This window comes from Panicum hallii, chromosome 2 (genome assembly GCF_002211085.1).
Source record: "Panicum hallii strain FIL2 chromosome 2, PHallii_v3.1, whole genome shotgun sequence".
Lineage (NCBI taxonomy): Eukaryota > Viridiplantae > Streptophyta > Magnoliopsida > Poales > Poaceae > Panicum > Panicum hallii.
In genome coordinates this window covers 32,800,620-32,825,675 of record NC_038043.1, presented here as the reverse complement: position 1 = coordinate 32,825,675, position 25,056 = coordinate 32,800,620, and positions in this window count along the sequence as shown.

The window sequence follows — 25,056 nt, the reverse complement described above, 5'->3', positions numbered from 1 at the left end:
TACTTCGTGACCCACCTCCCAGCACATGCCCGAGTCATCTAACCGACTCGGGTGGCCCGATGGCCTCTCCTCGATAGAGATTCTATGGGCATGGCTCGAGGTCCGGATCGGATGAGAAGGTCGAGATGGCTCGAGTCACTGCCTGAGTGGGTCGGGCAAGGGCCGCTGGGGCTCATCTGCATTTTCTCCCCTATCTTCATTTGATGCGAGGCAGCCTCGAGTCCTCCGTGGACCGGCCTTCGAACCTCAGTCAACTGGATTCCCGAGACGGGATCCATCGGCGTGCGCCCTTTCAGGTCTTAAGATATTTCAAAATTTGAATAATTAGATGCGATTATTGACCAGGGATGTGGCATGTTGAGGATTATCTGGGAGGTCGGAGCGTTGCCCCATTTTTCGTGCCCGCGTCGCGGTCGTGATGGGTCACCGACCAGCTCCGTGAACTCGGAGAGAGCTTGATGCTGGTCGTGATGGCGATTGCTGAGGCAACCACCATGTAATGGGTGAAGACAGCTCGATGCAAGGAGAGGGAGGCAACCTTGGGGGGTGGCAGCGTCTAGGCACGAAAATCAAGTCGAGCGCTGCCACGACTGTGTTGTCCCCCAGCCAAGAGGCTGCTCCAGTTGATCTTGCAGCGCGGCCCCACCCACCCATATTGTCGGCCAACGCGGACGGGGTGCCGCAATAAAAAGTATTTGTCGAGTAGTTAGTTTTCATTTCTAGAGTAGTTTTTGCGAGGGTCTTGAAGGGCCCCCGAGTGAACGATCTACATGCTTGTAATCATTTTTGTTTTATGGTTTTTGGGAAGCTGATCCTGCTTGTATCCCTTTGTTTCCTAGAGTGATTTCTGGCTTCGCACTTTTCCTTTCAAACCTACTCGTTACCCGTAGGTTGTGGCGTGTAGCCGAGGGCTTGCCTGAGTGGCGTCAACTGCTATGGCCGGGCGGCCCAGCAGAAATCACTTATGTTGCGATGGGAAAACGTGTCGCCCTTTCGTTTGTGCTAAAAGAGGTTGCCTTTTTGTGTGTGAGCTTTAAGAGGAAAGAGGGATAACTCTGTGCATGGCGGTGTATCCTCATGGAGCCGAGCCCGGGGCACTGTAGGAGTTGTCATGTGGACAAAAGCATACGAAAGGACTGAATTTAAGGGAGGAAGCGATGTAACTGTCAATGATCCATGCGTTGGTGAGGATGCTACCGTCGCTGTCATTCAGTCGATAGGTTCCAGGCTGGACCGCCTCCGCGATCATGTACAGTCCTTCCCAGGGCGGAGTGAGCTTGTGCTTGTCCTTGGTCGACTGCGCTCTCCTTAGAACCAAGTGGCCGACTTTGAGGGTTCTTCCCCGGATCTTCCTCTCGTGGTTTCTGCAAAGGGTCTGCTGGTAGCTTGCCGAGCGAACCAGGGCCATCTCTTGGGCCTCATCCAACAAGTCGATCGCATCCTGCTGAGCCTCCGCGGCTCGGTCGGGGTCAAAGGCCTTGACCCTTGGGGCGCCATAGTCCAAGTCGGAGGGTAGCACGGCTTTCGCCCCGTAAGTTAAGAAGAATAGGGTGTCGGTGTTTTACCGGCTGCCCACCGAAGGGTATACCCAAGGTGGTAAGTTTAGGTGAGGAGACACCGAGATCATGAACTCGAAGGTGCAAGGAACACAAGATTTGGATAGGTTCGGGCCGTGAGGTGCGTAATACCCTACATCCTGTATGGTGGTTTGTATTCCCTTGGGTGTAGAAGTTGTGTTTTGAATGGGTCCCTGCCCCCCCTTATATATCCGGGAGGTCAGGGTTACATGGATCTAATCAATACGAGCTAAAGAATCGTACCTAGGTATAACTCGGGTAGTTTCCTTCTGTATCGACTAGCTTTATCTCCTACTCAAACGAGTAGAAAACAACTTAAATAGGAGATAAGATGGGCTTTATCTCTTAACCTTGTTTAAACTACGTTATGTACACAGCCCCATAGTCCCGGGTCTGACAAGCCCCCAAGCTCTTCGTAGCTGAGTACTGCAGGCTTCCTGAGTACTTTCGAAGTAGTCTTCGGCTTCTCTTGAAGCTCCGTCTTGAAGTTCTTCTTCGAGTACTTACTTGGCTGCATCGAAGCTATGAGGTGCTCATGCCCCGAATTATTTCTTTGATATGGTGTGCGATTGAAAAATCGCACTCCATACGGAGTAGCCCCCGAGCCTTAGGTTGAATCGGAGAATCAGGCTGAGGGTCGCATTAGTCTTCAATCTTCCTTACTTACTCTTCGAATCAATTCAAAAAAATAAGTACTCGATGCCACGTACCCTGCAGCCCCCGAGCCTTGAATCCAATTCTCTCAGGTTTGGAAATAAGGATCCAAAAGTTGTGGCATGTAGTATACAAATATCCACATGGTAAATAACTGGTGTGATGGTACAAATAATGGAAGTTAGATCTGGAATTCGAAAAACCCCTTTTTTCGGGACAGTTAACCCTAAAAAAATGATTATCGAATATTTTATCTAAACAATCCACCAAATGACCCCTCAACTTTCGAATATTCCCTGAAACGACTCTTCAACTTCAAAGCAGTAAAACTGTACCCAGCCGCTGGTTATTTAACCCCGCGGTAACACCGAGTAAAAACTGTGCTTTCAATCTGCAATCCGCCAAGAACTTCCAAAATCCCCCAAATAGAGCCGCATCCCGCATTCTCCCTCTTAAAGAACCCGAATCCACCCAAATCTCCCCTCCCCTTTCCCCGCAGCCCCCAAGCTACTCGTGGCGAGTGGACCAGGAAATGGCGCCCAAGAGAACTGAGTAGGATGGGAAGAAGAAAGAAGCGCTGCCGCCGTCTGGGGAGTGGACACATAGTAAGTGCTCCCTTAACGACCTCAATAAGCTTGTTTTCTAGGGATTGCTCCAAGACAAGAATCTTGTCAACTGGCGCCCCTCCTTTCGCAAACCTTTCCCCATGGAAAATGTAGACGAAATCGTCACATTTTACCATTTTGCCGAACGGGGTCTGACCCTCCCCTCTTATTCTTTTTTTCATGGTCTTCTTTACTACTACGAGCTTGAGCTCCATCATCTCAACCCGAATTCCATTTGCCATATCGCAATCTTTATCCATTTCTGTGAAGCCTTCCTCGGAATCGAACCCCATTGGGATCTTTTTCGCTTCCTATTCTAAGTAAAACCACAACCCACCTCCAAGAATCCATCTGTTGTACGGGACGCCAGCATCCAACTTAGACAACAAGCCGGCGACAAGTACCTTTCGTACAAATTCCCCTCCAACATTCCTAGGTGGAAAAATCATTGGTTCTACATCGAAAATCATGCCCCCCAACTCCCAGAAAAGTCAAATAAACCACCTGTATTGACGACCACATCATCCACGTAGGCTTCAATGTTTTGATGCAGCTGATCGGCAAAGTACATCTGAATAGCGCGCGCTGATAGTTTTGTAGGCGTAAGTCCCGAACGGGGTGATGAACGTGGTCTTGATTTGATCCTCCTCCTTGAGCGCAATCTGGTGATATCCTGAATAACAATCAAGGAAACAAAGGAGTACACAACCCGCCGTCGAGTCGACGACTTGATCAATGCGCGGTAGCCCGAAGTGATCTTTTGGGCAATGCTTGTTGAGATCGGTGTAGTCAACACACATTCTCCATTCACTATTCTTTGTCCTTACAAGGATGGGATTAGCTACCCACTCTGGATGAGCAAAGCTGCGAGGAGTTTAGCTATTTCCCATTTAATTGCCTCACGCTTGTCATGAGCAAATCTTCGAAGGCGTTGCTTTTTGGGCACAGCCTTTGGGTGTACATTTAGACTAGGCTCGATCAGCCCCTTGGGCACCCCTGGCATATCTGTGGCAGAACCAACCTGAATTACACTGGCTCAAGTATGCAAGTCCTCTCTCAAGGGCTCTAATCGTACTTCAAACAGTGTAATCCCTTGGCCTGTCGGGTAACGTCCCGATAAACCACTGAAAGCAGGATCCAACAAGGTACCTCTCACGAAGGTGAGTCCAGAGATACAATCACAATCATATTTTACATCACAGATGTGGCAGAACCAACCTGAATTATACCGGCTCAAGTACGCGAGTCCACTTCCGAGGGCTCCAACGTGCTTCAAACAGTATAATCCCTTGGCCTGTCGGGTAACATCCCGATAAACCACCGATACACAGGATCAAATAAGGTTACCTCACACGAAGGTGAGTCCAGAGATACAATCACCATCACATTTTACATCATAGGGAAATACATCACAAGAGTTTTCAAAAGTAGTACGAAGTTTCAAACTCAGAGAAAACATTACAAACTATTAAAGGTATGGTTTTTAGCAGCGGAAAACATACGCGATGATTACAGCACGTCGACAAGACAGATGTCATGCTAAGCCCGGGCACGACATCTCTCGGTATCACCAATGTTGGTCGGGAACGGATCCCATTCCACGGACCAACCTTCTGGAAGAGCACAGGGCCAAGACAGGGGAAGAGTAGGGTCTTCAAAGACTTTACCTGAAAAACATAAAACTAGCAAGGCTGAGTATACTAATACTCAGCAAGGCTTACCCGGTTATGGTATACTTAGCCATGTAACTAGACTTATGAAGGCTTTTAGCTCTGGGTAGAGTTTTCAGCTGAAAAGCATCAAAGAGTAGATCCTTAATGTCAACTTTTAGTTTTCAAATTCTAGGTGATTATTCAATCTAGATGAGCACCTATAGCTATTCAAGCATGGTAAAATCTTTAGTCAAACATCATCTTCGATAATCATAACATTGCTCTTGTTACTCAATGTGGTAAAGGGGATAAGCAGTCTCATTCATCGTTAGAGGCGGACGATTCCTGAATCGAGATTCAACCTTGCAAGGTAAACCTAACTCACACGCTTGGAACACCAAAGGGTCGTTCCGAAGCAACCGTTTGCCTTTCATTCCGACTCGTGGATCAGATCCACCACAAGCGACTGCAGGACCATACGCACTTCCAAAGTGCAGGACGTACGTCTGTAGCGCGACTAAAAAACCCGTACTCCTGGTTGCCCTTGCAACACGTATTCCCACACGTCGAACATAAGTAACCAAAAGAAGCAAGACGAGTGGTGGGAGGTATGTCCACTCCTCGGGCCGATTGGCTACTAGGCTTACCGCTTACCATATTTTGCGGCATGTGGCTAGTACTTTCAAACACTTAACCCGCACTACCACACGCTGCGACTTTATCAAGTTCAACAACACAGACGGGGTATCATCTCAACCATGATACCTCATAAAACTCCCGTCCGTCATCCTTATAGTGATAACAGGAATGTAAACATTACAATTCCTATATCGCGCGAGTGACAGGTAATCACTCGTCTTCTACCGGTCCTATTAGCATAGCAGCTAGCCGGACTCAAGTGCTAACATTCAATACATTGGTTCCTAGGAAAATGCAACTAGGGTTTTCATACAATTCCTAAGAACTTAATGCAGAGATAGATATAAATAACATAGGTTGCAGTGTAAATAAAGTAGGGTTTATGTACAAGGCTTGCCTTTACTGGTGGGGCTGAAGTTCGAAATGTCAATATCTTCCGAACTTTGGTTCGGGGCTTGCGATATTCCTTGGTGACGTTCACTTGGTCTTCAGACATATCCTTCGTAAACTCCTGGGAAAACTTGTAGGTACCGTCGCAGAAGTAGTCGTATCTACATGCAATGCAGCATTACACTCAAAGTGTGCATATGAAACTATCTTACTTCACGACAAAGTTGCAATCCAACACTCATGTAACATATTACTCATATAACACTCAAAAAGATCTGAGCTAAACTTAGACAGAGCTTTAGGGGGACAACTAATTAGAATCGGCTACTTGTTGAGGGTTACAACAGAGCCAATTGGAAACAACGGGGTTTAGCTGATTGATGTGTTTAGGTCGTGCCTAACAGAGGCGTGTCTATTGTGCTATCTTACTGATCTAGGGTTGTGTACTTTGGTCTGGGTAGCCGATTGATAGGTGCACCGGTTTCCTGATTGATCGATGAAAACATCGATCACTTTAGCAGAGGGATGATTCCTAAAACAGTTGTGTCTTGACTGAGATGTGCTTAAGTGATATTCTAGGTAACTAGGTGTGGTTGTATTGACTCGATTACGTCAGCACAACTATTGAGTGATGTACAGCCGATTGGAGTGTGGTTAAGGGTATGTGACTGATAGATATATAGCCGATCTTTTAGTCGATAAATCGGCTGATAGAAGTGTGTGGATAAGAAAGGAAAGACTAAGGATTGATCGGCCATATTTGACCGATGCGGAAAACGACTAGAATCGGCTTGGATCGGTCGATAGCAAGAATCTGAAGATTGTGTATGCACCTCAGATCGATCGACTATGTGGCAGCCGATGTAGGCCAGAACAACAGAACTGTATCGGCAATAGCCGATACTAGAAAGGTAACAATCGTATCAGCTAACCAGCCGATGGTAGAAGCATCGACTGACAGTTGTTACACAGGAACATCATAGACTCAAGGAAACGGATGCTTAGCGGCTGAACCAAAGGCTGATGTTGAAACGCAGCTGCAGAGATGTATAAGCTAAGCAATAGATGCACATGAATTAACAAAGATCTTTATACGAAGAGAATCTTAAGGAAACGGCAATCAAGACAAGGATAACGTCTTGACGGCAAGGATATGAGCACCAAGGTGATAGGATTAACTAGATATTACATCTCTCTATTTAAGACATATATTCTATGGCTTACTTTTTAGTTATAACACAAGCATACAATATAAAGCACAATAAAACATTCATTCCCTAACATTTGACCTAGACCATACATCAAAGACTTTAACTCAAGATCACAACATAAAACTTGTAGAGTTTGACTTAGGGTTTGAAACAAAACTGATTTTACATTTTTATGAACTTCCTACGAAAATCTATGAAACGTAGAAGTTCACTGATTTGAAATAAAGAAGGCTTTGGAAATTTTACAGCCAACACCCTAGAACTTTCTAAATCGAAGCAATTAAGTCCCTGGTCAGGGAAAACAGAAAACAAGAAGATAACGACGATATTCCGGCAAAGGGATCGCCGGCATTAGGAAGATTCAGTGACTCGGGGCAAACCTTGGGGTAGCCTTGGTTGTGAAAAAGAACGAATGGAAAGTGACTTCCCGTGGTGAACAAGATCGGTGATAAGAAGTGCTCGACGGTGACGAGATTCCGTGGGTGATGAAGAAGCTTGCCAGGGGATTGTAGTGGGTGGAAGATAGTCGGGGTACTTCTCACGGTGGCCCGTTATGCTAACTCCTCCGCGAACCTCAAGGTTTTCCTGCCCACGCACGTGTGCCACTGAAACACGGTCGGCACACCCGCGTAGCTTCCTGCAGGACTGCCGTGCTTGGTTACACCTCTAATGCGCCGCTTCTGCTCTGCTCCCACACCAACGGCCCCCAGCCGGCATGCGCGTGGTCGGTTGCCTTGCATACGCACGCGCCTGCGGAAACGAACTGAGTCGGCCGCCAGTCCTGCGTCGCACGTCGAACCCGCGTCGCGCTGCTCCTGTTTCGACCTTTGCATGGGTGGAGGGAGCTTGTCGTGTCTGGCTACTCCGTGGCTCCTCCGAGCTCGTTACGCCCAGCCGTCGCCTTCGTTCCGCAGCTTCTCCTTCCGACTCGCCACGCCACACTCCCACCTCCGCCTTCGTGAGGACTGTGGTCTGCCTGTATTAGGGCCGTGCCTTTCGCTGCTTTCTCCTCGACGGCCTCCAACGTCCATCACACGCGACTCTACTGCCTCCTGGGCGGGTCCGCCCCGAATCGTCACGCTGCGGCACCTCCCGCACTGCGTGCGACCTTCCTGTACACCAATTCGGTTGCGGCCTGAGCGCGTCCAGCGGAGACACCGCTATGCACTACACGCTGTCGTCTTGCACGCCGTTGCCCTGCACGTTGTCGCCCTGCACAGCCCTTCCTACTGCCGGACTCGCGCTTGCCTCGGCCTTGCCGCGTCGCCTCCGCGCACGCCCGAACCGCGTGCGTTCTCGGCCCGCGTCACGTCTTGCTGCGGCTGCTCGCACCAGACCATCACCAGGTACTCCACGGGCGGGGCCTTGCTGTCCTCGTGCTAGCCCACGCCACACCGCCGCGCCAGAGCTCCACCTGCACGTTCAGTCCTGCACGCCGGGCCGCGCCGTGCCCGCACACGCGTTTGCGCGCGTTCTGCTCCAGCGCCTGCGCCAACATCGCCAGCGCCGCGCTCTGGCGCCGCCTGGATCCCGAGCGCTCGCCCCGTTCCAGTGCCTACTCTCCAGCGTGCACCACCAGTACTGCATCGCGCCTCCTCCTGCGCTCACTCAGCCGCTGCGCTGCTTCCACTACTGCGCCCTAGCTCCTGCTCGCCCAACGCCCGCGAGCCAGCGCTGTCTGCTCGCCTGAAGCCGTCAGCTCCGCTCCTGTGCTCGGCTCACGCGCGCCGTTCCTCTTCCGCCTGAACCACCGCGCCACAGGCCAGCCTCGCTCCGCTCCTGGGTCCGTCAGCCCGCTCGGCGCCTGGCCGCTGCCGCTCGCCCACCGGCCGAGCCACGGCCGCCTGCCGCTGCTGGGCCCGCTGCTTGCCTGCTCCCTCGCCAGCGCCCCGCTTCCCAACCAAGCCGCCGCTGCGCCAGCAACTGCCGCCCGCTCGCGCGCCACCCGAGCCCGGCGCTCGCGCACGCCGCTCGCGCTCCGCCACTCCGGCTCGCCCGCGCCTGGCTGCGCCCGAGCCGCCATACCGGCTCGGGCCCCGCGCTGCGCGTCCGTGCGCTCCGCTCGAGCGCTCACTCCGCGCGCCTCCGCCTGGCCTGGGGCCGCGCTCGCGCCCCGCCTGGGCTGCGCCCTGCGCAGCGCCTCCGCTGGCGTGGGCCGCTCGCTCGGCTCCGCGCCGTGCGTGCCTGCCGCGCGCCACCTGCCCGGGGCAGGAGTGCCCCCAGGGCGCTGTCGCCTAAAGCCGCTGGACGCCGCCCAGCCCTTGCTGCGGCATGAGGAAGAGAGAGGGGGAAAAACAGGTGGGGATAAGAATGGAGCCAGGAAGAGGTGTGCTGCCGGTGGGGAAGAAGATAAAGGCGCCAGGGATAAGAGAACAGAAAACTGCAGGGGCTTGTTTGTAAAGCAAATTTTCCCATTGATTTAAAACCTTAATGAAGAAATGCCCAAAATGAAAGTTGGAGTGTTTTTCAAACTCTACAACATTGCTTTAGGGCCCAAGTTCAGAAACTCAAAACTTATATTTTTGCACGTAAATTTTTGAACAAAAGTCGGATTTGAATTACTTTTGTCCTAAAGAGCGTAACTTTATAAAATTCAGGACCTAAATGCAAGCATTTATGACACGTCATGATGACGGGATAGACTCGTCATAATGATTGGATAGACATGTCATGATGACTTGCACTTTTACACTTTAGCCCTGAGTAACTTTGAGAATTACTTTTGTAAATCATCTACTTGCACAAAAGGACTTGTACTTTTATAAAATTACATAAATACCCTTATTTTTACCACTTTACCCAAAATTTTTACACACTTCAACACACACATTTCAAATGAAACTTTTGGTTAAATATATATTTCTATACAGAGAATAAAGTAAGAAAAACCTGTTTGCAAAACCATCCTTCACTTATTTTGAAATTACCCTTATCCAAATACATTTTACAAAAACAACCCTAGGTTTTTCTGTAATTACAAAAGTTACCCTTTTTATTTGCACTTTTAAGTTTTCAAAAGTTTCACATAACACACACGAGCTTTATACAAACAAACACATACTTCACACTAACAAAATATTTGCCTAGCATTACAAGTACACGAACTGTCACAACAGACGCTTATATTACAAGGGTTTGCAGAAGTAGCAAAGGTTCCAGGCTGATAGAAATTATTACAAACCAGTTTAAGAGTTCGAGTTCACAGCAGCAGAATTTTAAAGTACGACAACTGTACATGTCGCCAGTACAGATATCATGCTAAGCCATGGCATGACATCACTCGTTATGATCAGTGTTGGCCGGGGACAGGTCCCACTCCATGGACCAACCATCAGGCAAAGCATAGGGCCAAGGCATGGGAAGGATAGGGTCTTCAGGGATATTACCTGAAATAAAATCATATCGCAAGACTGAGTATTCTAATACTCAGTAAGGCTTACCCAGAATTAGGGTATACTTAGCCCATAACTAGACCAAGAAGGCTTGCAAAGGTTCTGGGTTTAGCTCTTGCGGAAAAGCAACAAAGAGTAGGTCCTTAGTTTCATATTTTAGCTTTCAGATTCTAGTTCCTTTAACCATTCTAGGTAAGCACCTATAACTACTCAAGCAAGGTAGAGCCTCTTTAAAGCATACCTCAGTATTACTCATCATAAGATTTCTCTTGTTACTCTATGTGGCAGAAGTATTAAGCAGTCTCATTCTCCATGAGAAATGGACGATTCTGAATCGAATTTCAACCCTTGCAAGGTAAACCTAACTCACACGCTTGGAACACCAACAGGTCGTTCCGAAGCAACCGTTTGCCTTTCATTCCGAGTCGTGGAACAAAGCCACCACAAGCGACTGCAGGACCATACGCACATCCAATGTGCAGGACATACGTCTGTAGCGTGACTACATGACCGTATTCCCATCTGCTCTGCAGAACATACTCCCACAGTCGGTGCGTGTAAACATAAAATAAAAGTCGAGTGGTGGGGGACGAGTCCACTTGCCGGGCCGATTGGTTACTAGGCTTACCGCTTACCATATTTCATGGCATGTGGCTAGTACTTTCAAATGCTTAACTGCCACTACCACATATTGCAACCTTAACCAAATTCATCAACACAGACGGGGTATCCTTCTTTTCCATGATACTGCACACAACCCCGTCCGTCATCCTTATAGTGATTGCAGGATCGGAAACAACCAATTTCTATATCGAGCGAGTGACAGGAAATCACTCGACTTCTACTGGCCCTATTAGCATAGCATTAGTCGGATTCAGTTTCTAATATTCAGTACATTGGTTCTTAGGAATATGCAACTAGGGTTTCCAGACAACTCCTAAGAACTTAATGCACAAGTATATATATATATAACATAGATTGCAGTGTAAATAAAATAGTGGGTTTATGTCCGGGGCTTGCCTTCAGTAGCGAGGCTGGGGTCAGAGATGTTAATAATTTCTTCTGAACTCGGTTTCGGGGCTTCAATTAATTCTCCGACAACATTTCCGGGGTCTTCAGAGATCTCCACTTTGGGTTCCGGGAGAATCTGATAGTCTCCGTCGGCGAGAAGCGTCGAGTCTACATGCGATATAAACAATACAGTTTAGGCAATGCATGGACTTTTATTCTATTTCACAATAAAGTTGCAATCCAACAAACTTAACATTACATACTAGCAAACAACACAATTGCCCTTTACTGGGCAATCATTTATCGGGTATTAATTAAACCACTTAGTTACATTAATTATCATGATTTTTTTACCCTAAACATTTAAACTACTGCATAAGGTAGCATGTTTGATTATCTTAAATAATTAAATTAATTACATTTAACACCTTTATTTATTTGACTAGCTAATTATCTTAAATAACCCTAGGTTATTATTTAATATGGATCTACTTATCAAGTTCTATTTATTTTAGTTGTTCTACACCTGATCATGGGTTGAGAATTTGTGGACATGCTACACTACTTAAGAGTAACACCTCAAAATATTCTCATAATTTTTCATGAATAAAAACTGGCATAAATGAATTATCTTTGAAACCAAGCAAAAATCCATAACTTGGCATATAGCCTATTATTCATCCTAATACTTTTACTATGGATTACGCATGCAAAAAGGAAGTTATGGTATAAATTTCAAATACAAATACTAACAGAAACATCCTTAATTAAAATCTAAGCATTTTATGAACATATAACAAAGGTACTCGAATTTCTAAGTAATTGAGCAGTAAAGAACACGAAATTTTTACACAGATCTACACATGGAACATACAACCTAGGTTCCAAAATTCAGCCACAACACATGCATATAACATGAGGTATAAATAAAATACTCATTTCCTAGTATTTAATTTACATCAGAAACTACACACATACAGCTCAAACTTACTACATAAAAGTAGTCGAATATAACTTAAGGATTCAAACAAAACTGGTTTGCCATTTTTCTGAATTTTCTACACATTTTTGAATTTCACAGCTTTTGAATTAGGGGGGTTCTGAAATCTTGCAGGAAGACCCTTAGAAGTTTTGAAATCTTCACACATATGCCCTTGGCTCGTCGGGGAAGAAGAGCAGGGAGATTGCCGGCCAAATTCCGGCGAGGGGGATGGCGGGGGGTGGAGAAGGGCTGGTCTACGGGCACCAGGAGCTCACGGCGCATCCATGGGTGGGCTTGGGAGGAAGAGGGGGTGACCGGAGGTAAGGTTCCCACAGCGACCGAGGCGGCGGCGGAGAGGAGCTCGTCGGCGAGGGGCTTCCCGGCGAGGAGGGTGGCCAGGCTCGGGCCTAATAGCTGCAGCAGGATGAGGGGAAGCTGTTGGGGTGGTCGGATTGGATGGAGGAGGGGCGGAGGTAAGGGCTTGACGGCGATAGGATCTGACCGGAGAAGAGTAGAACGACGGCGACCGGGCTCTGGCGAAGGATTGGCGTCGGGGTGGGGTCGTAGAGCTTCAGCGTGGCACGGTGAAGCTTCCTAGGTGGTCGTCCGGGACAATGGGGGGCTTGTGGTGGGAGCTCCGCGGCGACCAGGGGCTCGCCGGCGAAGAAGAAGGAGGCGACGGTGGTGTTCGGGGCTCTAGGCGATTGGAGAGCAAAAGAGCGAGTGGAATGGGAAGAGAGGAAGCTAGTGCTACTGTTGAACCAGAAAAGAGGGAGCGAGGGGGCGTGCACGGGCGGCTGTTGCGGCGGCGAGGTGGCGGATGGCAGAGCCGCGGGGCGGCGTGGCACGCGCGCGAGAGGGCTAGGGAGGAGGAGCTAGGGTGGTGCTCGGGCTAGGGGCGATGCGTGGAGGCGAGGGTAGAAGGAGGTAGCGCCGGGGAGGAGCTGGCGCGGCGGTGAGCAGTGCTGACGGCCAGCGGCAGAGAAGCAGAGCAGGGGAGCAGAGCACGTGCCAGAGGAAGAAGAAGAGGGGAGGGGGTTTGAGGGACCTCGTTTGAATTTGCAAAAACCTCAGGGACTCCTATGTAGACTGGATTTTCCCACTGATCCAAAGCTCTAGTGAGGAAATGACCAAAATAGAAGTTGTAGAGTTTTTCAAATCCTACAATTTGCTTTAGGGTTCAGATTCAAAAACCTAAAGCACAATGCTTTATTTTACCATTTTGCACTCAAATCAAACTTAAATAAGTTTTGTCCTTATCAAGGTAAATTTCTTATAACTTTGGGCCTAATTGCAAGTATTTATGACATGTCATGATGAATTTCACCTTTTTACATTTTGACCCTTGGTAAATTTGGATGTTACTTTTATACTTCAACTAATTTACATAAAAGGACTTATACTTTCATAAATTTACACAAATACCCTTATTTTCATAACTTTGCTCAATTTTCACACAATTTAATCCACACCAAACATTCTTCCTATTGGCTTGCTCTATTTAACACCTAGGGTGTTACAATATCCGCTGGTTTTCATGCGAATATGTCTCGGTTAGCTTGAAGGAAACTGACGAGCGTGAGTTCCTATTTTTCATCTAAGCCCGCACCGATGACGGCAGTCTTAGATGAGTCACCCTCCTGGAGCTGGATTGACTTGAGGTCCACGTCACCAGTCGACTGGATGCTCGACTTGCTGGCCTTTCTTGAAGGGATCTCCAGCCCAGCTTGGGAGAGCTGTTGCACGGCCGCGAGTACTTCTCCTGAAGCATCTGGCACACGCGTAGTCGAAACATATTGGATCGCCTCCTCGTTGCAATCATATGACTTCTTCAAGTTGCCTTGGAGAGTGAGTACCCCACACTTTGTCCTGGCATCTTAAGAAGCAGATAAACATAATGCAGCACTACCATAAATTTGGCGAGTGTCGGACGACCTAGTATAGCATGATAAGAAGATTCCAAGTTAGCAACTTCGAATTTAATGAACTCGGTGTGGTAGTTCTCCCTCGTGCCGAAAGTGACTAGAAGAACCACCATGCCAAGTGGGTGCACCGCATTACCTAGGACAATGCTGTAGAAAGGAGACTTGCTTGGAACAAGCATGTCCGTGAAGTCCAGACCCATTTTCCTCAAAGTGCTGGCGAAGATGAGGTTGAGACCACTCCCACCGTCGATGAGCACCTTGGTGAGCCTGACTTCTGCCACCCCTGGTCCAGAACCAGGGGAAACTTACCGGGCTCCAAAAAGCTTGTCCACTGATCGTCGTGGGAAAACGAGATGGGCACCTCCGACCAGCGGAGTGGTCGTGGTGCCGCCGGCTCGACGGACATGATCTCCCGGAGAAGCAGTTTTTGTTCCCGCTTGGAACCGAAGTCTCCATCCCCCCGAAGATGATGTTGACGGTCTTCAAACCATCCAGGAACTTCGGGTTGCGCCCTTGGTCCCCTTGGTCATCATCTTCGGGTTCTTTGTCCGTTGGCTTCTTGTTCTTCTTGCCACCACCGGAATTGCTGAAAGTCCTCCGGAGGCGGTAACAATCAATTGCTGCATGATTGGCACCTGGATGCCATGGGCATTTCTTCTGCAGGAGCTTCTCAAACTTCTCCTACGTCGTCAACTTCTTGCCTCGTGAGGGACGATCCACAGCCGCGATGAGATCATCTGGCTTGCGCTTTCGAGTTGGACCCGGATAGTCCCGCTAGCTCTTGTAGTTGCGGTTGTCATGAGGACACCTCAGATTGCCATCTTGGCACTTCGGGAACCGCTCCCGCATCTTCTCCTCCTGTTTGGACCAGTCGTGCATCATGTCATGTAGCCCCGCAACAGTCTTCGGCCTGTTTTGCCCGAAGTCTCGGTAGATGCCTGGATTGGTGATGCCATTGTAGAAGCAGTCGATGATGTCCTCCTCTGAGATGTTCACGATGGTGGCGCGGACATCAAAGAAACAACATGTAAAGGATCGTAGGAGCTCGTTACGTTCCTATTTACACTGAGCAAGATCGTGACGAGTACCTGCATGAGCGATCGCCCCCTGGAAGTTGTCGATGAAGACCTTCTTGAGCCACTCCCAGGAGTCGATCGAGTTGTTCTTGAGGCTCTCTAACCACGTGAGCGGCGCAGGGTCCAAGGCCATCGGGAACTAGACGACCTTGGTGATGTTGGATCCTCCTGCGACTTCAATGGCGGTGGAGTAGCAACATAGCCATTGCTGAGGAGCTTGCTTGCCATCATACTTGGTGATGCCGATCTGCTTGAAGCCCTTAGGGTACTTGTAGCTGCTGAACCGTGTGGAGAAAGCAAGGAAATGGTCGCTGCAGTCAGTACCTTCTATCTCGACTTCTTCGTGCACCTTGCGCCTAGAGTCGATCATGGACCGCGCATCGCGGCCTTCATTGATGTGCTGGCGCAGGTCTTCTGGAAAAGGCCGATGATTGGCCTGCCGGGGGTTACCTCCTGGAGGTGGTTGCTGCCTCCCGCCAGGAGCCTGACTCCCGCAGCCATTGTCGTTGTTGCTGCGCTGAGGTTGAGGATGGCCGCCTGCCGTTCGACTATGAGCCTGGCTTCGGCTCTCGCCCACGCGCTCCTTCCTGATGATAGACGTCGGATTTTGCTAATCCAGCTGGATCCAGGCCCTCTATGCGTAACGAAGTGGTTGACACACGTTCGGATCGTTACTACGCTCGAGTATGGCCGTAACCCTAGCGATGTTGGCCACCGGAGTCCTGAAGCCCCGCTCGCTTACGGCAGCGAATTCGGCATCAAGCACGCGATGCATGGACCGCATACGCTCATTGACCCTCCTTCGGCGAGCTGCGCGAGCTCTGTTCCGGGTCTTTCGTGCCTCACGATCAGCGTCCTTTTCGTCGCTGGAATTGGCTGTGGCTTCGTCCTCGGAGCCCCATCAAATTCAACGATGGGCAGGTCACCATCGTCCTCGCCTTCTTCCGCCATCAGCACCTGGCATGAGATGAGCTCCTCAGAGCTTTCATCGACTAGTTCAGTCGACCCCTCCACCACGGTGGCTAACGGCCTGCCCTCCTAAAAAGGCAAAGGCTCGAGGTGGGCCACAAGTCAATCCTTAGCCTCGAGTAGATCGGAGGGTTTCATGCCCTTCCAATGCATGAAACGCGTCTTCGGGGTGGAGGTGATCATCAGATTGCTGGCACCAAAACAACCCAAAGCTCCCCGACGTGGGGTGGCTTCGGGCCCTCCAAGTTGGAGCAGACAGTCCAAATCCAACTCTAATGCGGAGAGGGATTCAGACATGTCGGCTTCCTGGAGGCTAGTGGCCAAATTGCGTAGACCGAGTCGTGATAGGCTACGCGAATCCTTAGATTGGGACGAGTCCAACCCAAGGAAAGTTGATGTAGCGCCGGATGAAGTTGCGTCGGAAGCAGGCTCCACCTCGATCCTTGCAGCAGATGCATGGATTGACAAGTCATCGAGATCATCAACGAACTTGTCAAGGTTGCTGCGAGGACCCGCTGCGGGAGTTTTCGGCTTCATGTTAACGAGGAATCGACGGAAACTGCCTGCACCATCTGCGATGCAGACCCACGAGCCAAAAACAAATGTCGTACCCTGAGAGGGAACTGACCTGGTGAACTGGAAAGATGCCATCGAGTTCGCCGGTGGATCTTTGATGCGTTCCCCTACCTTGCGCACCAGCTGTCGGTGTAGAAGTTGTGTTTTGAATGGGTCCCTGCCCCCCCTTATATATCCGGGAGGTCAGGGTCACATGGATCTAATCAATACGAGCTAAGGAATCGTACCCGGGTATAACTTGGGTAGTTTCCTTCTGTATCGACTAGCTTTGTCTCCTACTCAAACGAGTAGAAAACAACTTAAATAGGAGATAAGACGGGCTTTATCTCTTAACCTTGTTTAAACTACGTTATGTACACAGCCCTATAGCCCCGGGTCTGACATAGGGTGAATCCTATGGACCTGTTGGGAGTTGTTCTTAGGCTCCAGAGTATGGCTGGGAGTTCTTGGACCCAACGACCGACAAACTTGTTGAGCTAGTCGAAGATGCGAGGCTTGAGTCCCTACAGGACCATGCTAGTTGCTCCCTCTACCTGCCCATTTGTGTGAGGGTGTCCGACCGATTCCTAGTTTGATCTTGATCCTGTACCCATCAGCGAAATCCAAGAACTCCTTACCCATGAAGTTGGTGCCGTTGTTGGTGATATTGGTGTTGGGCACACCAAACCGGTAGACGACATCAAGAAAAAACTTGACAGCCTCTTGGGAGCTAGGTTTGATGATTGGTTTTGCTTCAATCCATTTAGTGACTTGTCCACCGCGATGAGTAGGTGGGTGAAGCCGCTAGGAGCCTTCTTGAGAGGCCTGACCATGTCAAGAACCCAGACTGCGAACGGCCATGTGAGGGGGGTGGTCTGAAGCGCCTGCGCTGGCAGGTGGGTTTGCCAGGCATAGAATTGGCAGCCTTTGCACATGCGAATGACTTCTTATGCGTCGTGTAGAGCAGTCGGCCAATAAAAACCCTGGCGAAAGGCCTTACCGATCAGCGACCGCGGGGCTGCATGGTGTCCACAAATGCTAGCGTGGATCTCCAAGAGGAGTTCCTTGCCTTGTTTGGTCGGGATGCATTTCATGAGCATCCCCATAGACGACGGGCTTCACTTTTACAGCTCGCCGTTGATGGTGGCGAACGTCTTGGCGCATCGGGCGATCCTTTGCAGTTTGGTTCTGTCAGGTGGGAGGACCTCATCGAGGAGGTAGGCCAAAAGAGGCGCCCTCCAGTCATGGTCGGTTACTGCTGCATCGGCCGCAGAAGTCCCGGGCTCCATCATAAAGCAGTCGGGACCGGTTACTTCTATGTCGGCCTCCATCACAAAGTAGTCGGGGCCGATTACTGCTGCGTCGGGCTTCATCACAAAGATATCGGGGCCAGTTACAGCTGCATTGGCCTTCATCGCAAAGCAGTCGGGGCCGGTTACTGCTGCATCATCCTCCATCGCAAAGTAGTCGGGGCCGGTTACCGCTGCGTCGGCCTCCGTCGCAAGGCAGTCGGGGCCCCCGAGTTCTCGGTCGGGGGTCGTCCGTTCGGGGGAGGCCTGGCTGGGGCCCCTAGGTATCGAGTCGGATGGCCCTGAAGGCGGATCTAGTTTTAAGCGGATTGAAGGTGCATGTAGGTCATTGATGAAAACTCCAATGGGGATGGGATCCCGCTGGAATGCCATCTTAGCAAGTACATCAGCATCGTTGTTGCCCTTCCGCGGGACAAGATGCAACTTGATTCCTCAGAACTTGTCCTCCAGTTTATGCACCTCCATGCAATACACGTTCATGAGGGGGCTCTCGCAGTTGGACTCCTTCATGACTTGGTCCACTACCAGCCTAGAGTGGCCGTATACGTACAGCTGAGTGGCCCCGAGCTCGATAGCAATGCGGAGGCCATTGATGAGGCCCTCATATTCGGCGACATTGTTCGAAGCTGGGAAGTGGAGGCGGATGGTGTAACGGAGCCTATTTCCCTCAAGCAAGATTAGCACCACGCCGGCCCCCGTGCTGGGTCCCATGACCGACCCATCAATGTATAGGGTCCAGTACTCGTGGGTGACGTTCGGAGTTGGGGTTTGGACCTCGGTCCACTCGGCGATGAAGTCAGCCAGGGCCTGCGATTTGATGGCGCCGCAGGGGGCGTACTTGATGTCATAGCCCATGACCTCGAGTGCCCATTTGGAGATGTGTCCCATAGCATCGTGGCTATGGACGACCTCTCCGAGTGGAAACGAGGTGACAACGGTAACCTGGTGATCGGTGAAATAGTGCTGAATCTTCTTAGTTGCCATGAGCATGGTGTATAAGAGCTTCTGCACCTGCGTGTAGCAAGCTTTGGTCTTTGTGAGTACTTCACTGACAAAGTACACCGGTCGTTGGACCTTCAACACTCGGCCCGGCTCCTCCCTTTCGGCCACAAGGGCGGCGCTGACCACGTGGGTGGTCGCCGCAAGGTAGAGCTGAAGGGGCTCCTGTTGCATGGAAGCAACGAGGATTGGAGCAAGGTCAATAATGCCTTGAGGTTGTCCAAAGCCTTCTGGGCCTCATTCGTCCAGATGAACACATTCGACTTCTTGAGGAGTTTGTACAGGAGCATTCCCCACTCGCCCAGTCGGGAGATGACCGACTCAGGGTGGCCAAGCAGCCGGTGAGTTGCTACATGCCTTTCACGTTGCGGATGGGGCCCATCCGGGTCATGGCTGTGATCTTTTCAGGGTTGGCTTTGATGCCGCACTTGTACACTATGTACGCGAGTAGTTTCCCCTTCGGAACCTAAAAAGTGCATTTTTCAGGATTCCATTTGATGCTAAACCTTCAAAGGTTAGCAAACATGGCGTCTCGCATGGTGATCAGATCTCCTGCACGAGGTGCTTTCACCACTATGTCATCCATGTAGACAGCGACCGTGGGTTTCGGTGGCCCGAGCTAGTTAGGCTGTCGTGGCGGGTCGATCTGGTCAGCAAAGCACCTCTACATGCAACGCTGGTAGGTGGCGCCAGCATTTTTTAGGCCGAACAACATGGTGAGGTAGCAATATGTGCCAAATGGGGTGATGAAAGAAGTCGCGAGCTAGTCAGACTATTTCATCGTGATCTGGTGAAGTCGTGAGCTAGTCGCATCCTGACGTGGAGTCAACCATTTGGTCTTGTTGTTGGTGAAAACCAACCGGCGAGCAGCAACAGGCAACACGAGGAGCCAGAAGGCTCCCGGGACTGCTGGTGGGCCCCAGTCCCTAGGTCAACAGCCAAGGATCCGGCACACGACCTGGCGTCTGGGGTGCTAGGCGTGCCACCTGACTTGTACCTAATCAGGAAGGTGTAGAAGTAAGTTCAGTTAGTTTCCTACATGCACAGACACGTTTAAACATTAGTCCGAGCCGCGATCGGCTCATTGGGTGATTCCCGATATCAGCTATAAAGAGCCGATTGTCTTCCAGTATCAGATCGGACTTAAGTATTTAAACATAGCACATATATCCGATGGTAATAAAATTTGCTCCGTAATTAATAAGCTAATTCAATCTACGGCAGTTAAGCTCTCACTGCATAACCGAAACATCCTACGCATAGCTAAGCCTAACAAATACGAAAGATAATGGAATAATAACCTAAACAGAGGCCTAAAAACCAACAAAAAGCTGATTGATAGGAGGTTGAGACCCGATCTTCCGAGAGGTACGGTAAACTTGATTGGTGGAGAACTCGACGTTGATGATCCAAGGCTCCGAACGAATAGAACCCCGCAATCACTACACCACTGCTCTGTTGGTTATCACCCATATCACATGAATGACCTCGCCATGAAGGCTTATTCCTGCAAGCGCAATCAAGAACACAAGCAAGAACAGCAGATGCAATCAAACACACTTGATTACGAGGTGAAGTCTCACAAACCGATGAACGGCGACACTGTTTGATGATAGATTGAATCTAAGAAAAACCCTCCAAACCCTAAAGTGATGATGGCTACTGAATAAAAAGGAGTTAGGGCATGCAAGTTCCATGGATGCAACCCTAACGGGCTTCAACACGGTACACGGGCCAACGGCCCAACAGATGGTGACACAGCACCCTGACAGATTCTGGACGCCCACTTGTGTTGATGATTTCCGTCGACTCAGAAGGAATTTTTAGATGGAACTAGTTCCATTGAAAGCTATATGAAATTTTGGTTCCAACCATATATAGAACGTCTAAATCCGACTCCGTATGTGGCCAGGGCGTCAGTTTTGGTGAAGTAAGGTTCTGGAATCCGAGGTGGACTCGAATTTGATATTATTTAGGACTCTAACTTGGGTTGGACGTCCCTTGCTGGTCCTCTCCTCCTCCATGCCTATCTTTGAGTAATCCATCATCATCTCCATGATTCCTAACTATAATAATATTTTTAGGTAGCAATCTATTCTGAAAATAAGTAAACAAATAATATAGGAACAAGCTCACCTTGTCTTTAGCAGGATGGTTGTACATAAGTATATCACATACTCATCATCCATGTCTCTCCCCAAATATGTTCTTATTATGTTTGTATCCATACGAGTCATGTCCTCATCATTTTTCCCTTCTTGAAAGTAAACTGTCCTCGATTTGAGTGCAGGTGTTGAAGAGGTCCTATTTAATAGCCAACAATGCTCCCCTTCTTGGAAGTGAACCTGTTTCTTAAAAACCAAACTAGAGGAACCTGATATTATAGGATTAGTATTACTGTAGCTCTCTATATGACCTTGTTGGTGTTCAACAAAAGATGCTTTTAGATCTGAACAAATATAAACTCGATGTACCATATATTGTCCATTATAATTATACCTTCCAATAAAATGATACGTATGATTATGCAAACTTGTCAATTTAGAACATGCAAAAAGTGTATCCTCCAATCAATTCAGATTACACAACATATCAAATTCAATATAACCCAAAGTATTTAAGGAAGATAACAATTTGATCTCATCATGCGCACTAGTTATAGGAACAAAAATATTATTTTCAGCACATGTGGTTGTTTTAGAAACAACAATATCAATCTCTGTCATAAGATGTGGCACCAAAATAACATAAGCATCATTACACAACTTTTCTTTATCACAAGGAATATCAAGACAACCATCTTGTGACAAAGACAAATTAGAAAATGTTTCACTATAGATTGCTCTACAGTAGCATGAATTGTGGGAAAATCTAGTGCATTAAAATTATGCTCACCTCGAGTTGTACCACCAATATCATTACCTTTGCTTACAAGTTCTTTCTTCTCCAACGGGTTGTCTCTCGCATCCTCGCTCTCAACATCCTGTATATAATCTACGGAAGAAGTTGTAGGCTGTGGTAGACGAGTCGCCATCGTGTCTATTCGTTCAACAAGTTCTGAAACTCTCTTCAACTTTTGAGTGCCCATGTTGAATGCATCACACAGAGCTCTCATCATGTCACGGAGCTCCAGACTGGATGTTCCTATCATTTTAGTGAAAATAAAAGAAGACAACAATGATATGACCCCTACGACTACTCAAGCGAGTGGATGTGAAATCACACAGTATGAAGCATCTTACCCCGCTCTTACAAGGTTCTTACCAGCACTGCAAGTGGCAAACGGTGGCAGGAGTGATAACACGTAGAGCGTGGGTGTGATTGCAAAGGAGTACCTGTTCTAGTCGAGAGAAGATTATATATGTGGAGTTTCTGGAGGCCAAATATAGTGGTGAGGTGGAACACAATTCGATAACAAATAGCAAAGATGAATAAGTGCCCCAAGTACTAGTCAAAGTTGCTGGCCTAAACGTATTTCTAGAATAGTTCAAGCTAGCAGGTCATACACTGAATCACAAGGAACACAAAGGATGCAAGCACTTTTGATTTTTTTATTCTTTTTTTGTGCGGCTCTTTTTTTTGCACTTGCCTTTCTTAATATCTTTGTTTTCTCAAAAGTGCCGCAAGAACAAGATACAATTGAAGACCATTATAAAATTCTCGTCTGTATAACACAGATTTTCAGGTTCAAATTCAATAGACTATCTGGCCTTTTTAATGGCCTCAAATGTCAAAAAGCATAATACAAAAGTTGTAGATCTACTTTTTCTCTTCAATTTCAGTATATGGAACACCTATTTTGAAATAAGGAAGCTAGAGGTATGGGTCCCGAAATACAGACTGCTCAACAATTTATGGGTCACAAACAGATTCTGTTCCTATGCATATTATTTCCTGATACCGATTTTTCTGGACAATCTCACTATTGACAAAGTTATAGATAATTTCACAAGCTTTCCATAGAGTATAAGAACACTCAAGTCCGAGTTTGTATGATAGAGTTAAATCAAAATACCGAACTGGACAGAAACAAATCTAATCTGTACATGGGCCAACACGGGCTTCAACACGGTACACAGGCCAACGGCCCAACAGACGGTGACATAGCACCCTGATAGATTCTGAATGCCCACTTGTGTTGATGATTCCCATCGACTCAGAAGGAATTTTGAGGTGGAACTGGTGCCATTGGAAGCTCTATGAAATTCTAGTTCCAACCATATATAGAACGTCCAAATCCGACTCCGTATGTGGCTAGGGCATCAGTTTTGGTGAAGTAAGGTTTTGGAATCCGAGGTAGACTCAAATTTGATATTGTTTAGGATTCTAACTTGGGTTGGACGTCCCTTGCTGGTCCTCTCCCTCGCCATGCCTATCTTTGAGTACTCCATCATCATCTCCATGATTCCTAATTATAATAATATTTTTAGGTAGCAATCTATTCTCAAAATAAGTAAACAAATAATATAGGAACAAGCTCACCTTGTCTTTAGCACGAATGGTTGTACATAAGCATATCACATACTCATCATCCATGTCTCTTCCCAAATATGTTCTTATTATGTTTGTATCCATACGAGTCATGTCATCATCACCGATTCTCGGAACAATCCCTCTTTAGGTTAATACAAAGCATCAGATGTTCTGCCGGATCTTTTAACTCGTTTGAAGGGCCTAATCAAGCGGATATTAAACTAAATCTTTCTTGAACAAAGACTAACCGTAACAAATTGGATCTGCTAATTGAAAACTGAGCAAGGTGCTGCCCTTACATCCGAGATCGGGCACGAGGATAGCTAAACGCTTATAGATAGCAACGCATGAATATAGCATGAAAGCTGATGCATCCCAATAATCGTTAAGATAACTAGTGTTACTCGCCATCAATAACGCTTGAGTACGAGAAACACAAAGGTAAACAGGCAGGAACGATGCCGCCCCGATCGCGCGAAGCGGGATCGGGGCTGCACGGCACGTATCCGAGGGAAACCCTAGAATAGGGGTGGCGATGCGCCGAGAGTTGTTTGTGAATGGTTGTTGTTCGTCTTCCATTCATAGTCCAAGGTACATATTTATAGTTCGAAGATGTGCCTCCCTTAACCAATCCTAACTGACTACAACATGAATCCTAGCTATCTCTATCTAAACTAATTTAAACGTACACACCTATCTAGATACATGGCCAATTCTGGCCTTAAAGCACCCATGCAGGGGCCGATTCGCAAGCCCATTACGATTATCCTTTGAGCCCATCTTGCTCACGGCCCACCTTCTGGCCCAGCCAAATTATGGCGATAACAGTTGCCCCCCTGGTTTTGGCAATAATTATTCCAAAACCATTTTTTTCCTTTTCCATCACCTCGCCTCTTCGTCTTCCAAAATCCATACACGTGTGCCGCTTCCACTTCCATCGGATTTGACTACTCTGCATCTAACTCCTTGGAAACCGTCACGGTGCCTATTCATATTCCACCCCATCTTTATAAACCTACCCCCGGTAGTTTTCTTTCACTCATCCCCTTCCTTCAGCCATTAGCAACCGCACCAATACAACTTTCCTTCTCTCGCAATGGCTTCTTCTTCCTCTACTTCCTCCGCCATTTCCTTCGAGTCTGAATCCACTCAAGAAGCAACTCCAGAATATGACCCCATTGCCACCTACGAGGCCTGCGCTCCTCTGCATTGGGATGCAGAGGAATGGGACTTCTAGACTTGGTCAGAGGACAACAAATCCTTCACCGATGGCGAAGACCTCCAGCTTCTCCTCGGCGAGGAGCTGGATGAAGATGATGAGGACGACATGTCCTGGGAGGGGGACTTCTTCTCCTCAGAGGAAGAAGTCGATTCCTCATCAACCGAGGAGGACTCGGTGGTAGGAGGCTTCCTGCTTGGTGGGTCGTCGGAGGACGACGATGACGACGATGAAGAAGCCGGAGACAGCAGTGGCTTCAGCAGTGACAGTGGCGGAGACGATGGTGGCAGCGACGACAACGGCAGCAACGACGACAGTGATGCCAGCATGGCTCCTCCGATCAAGCACTGCAGAGTCTCAGGCAACTACTTTTGGTAGATCATAGGATTAAGCCGATGCATCAGCTCTAGGAGCAAT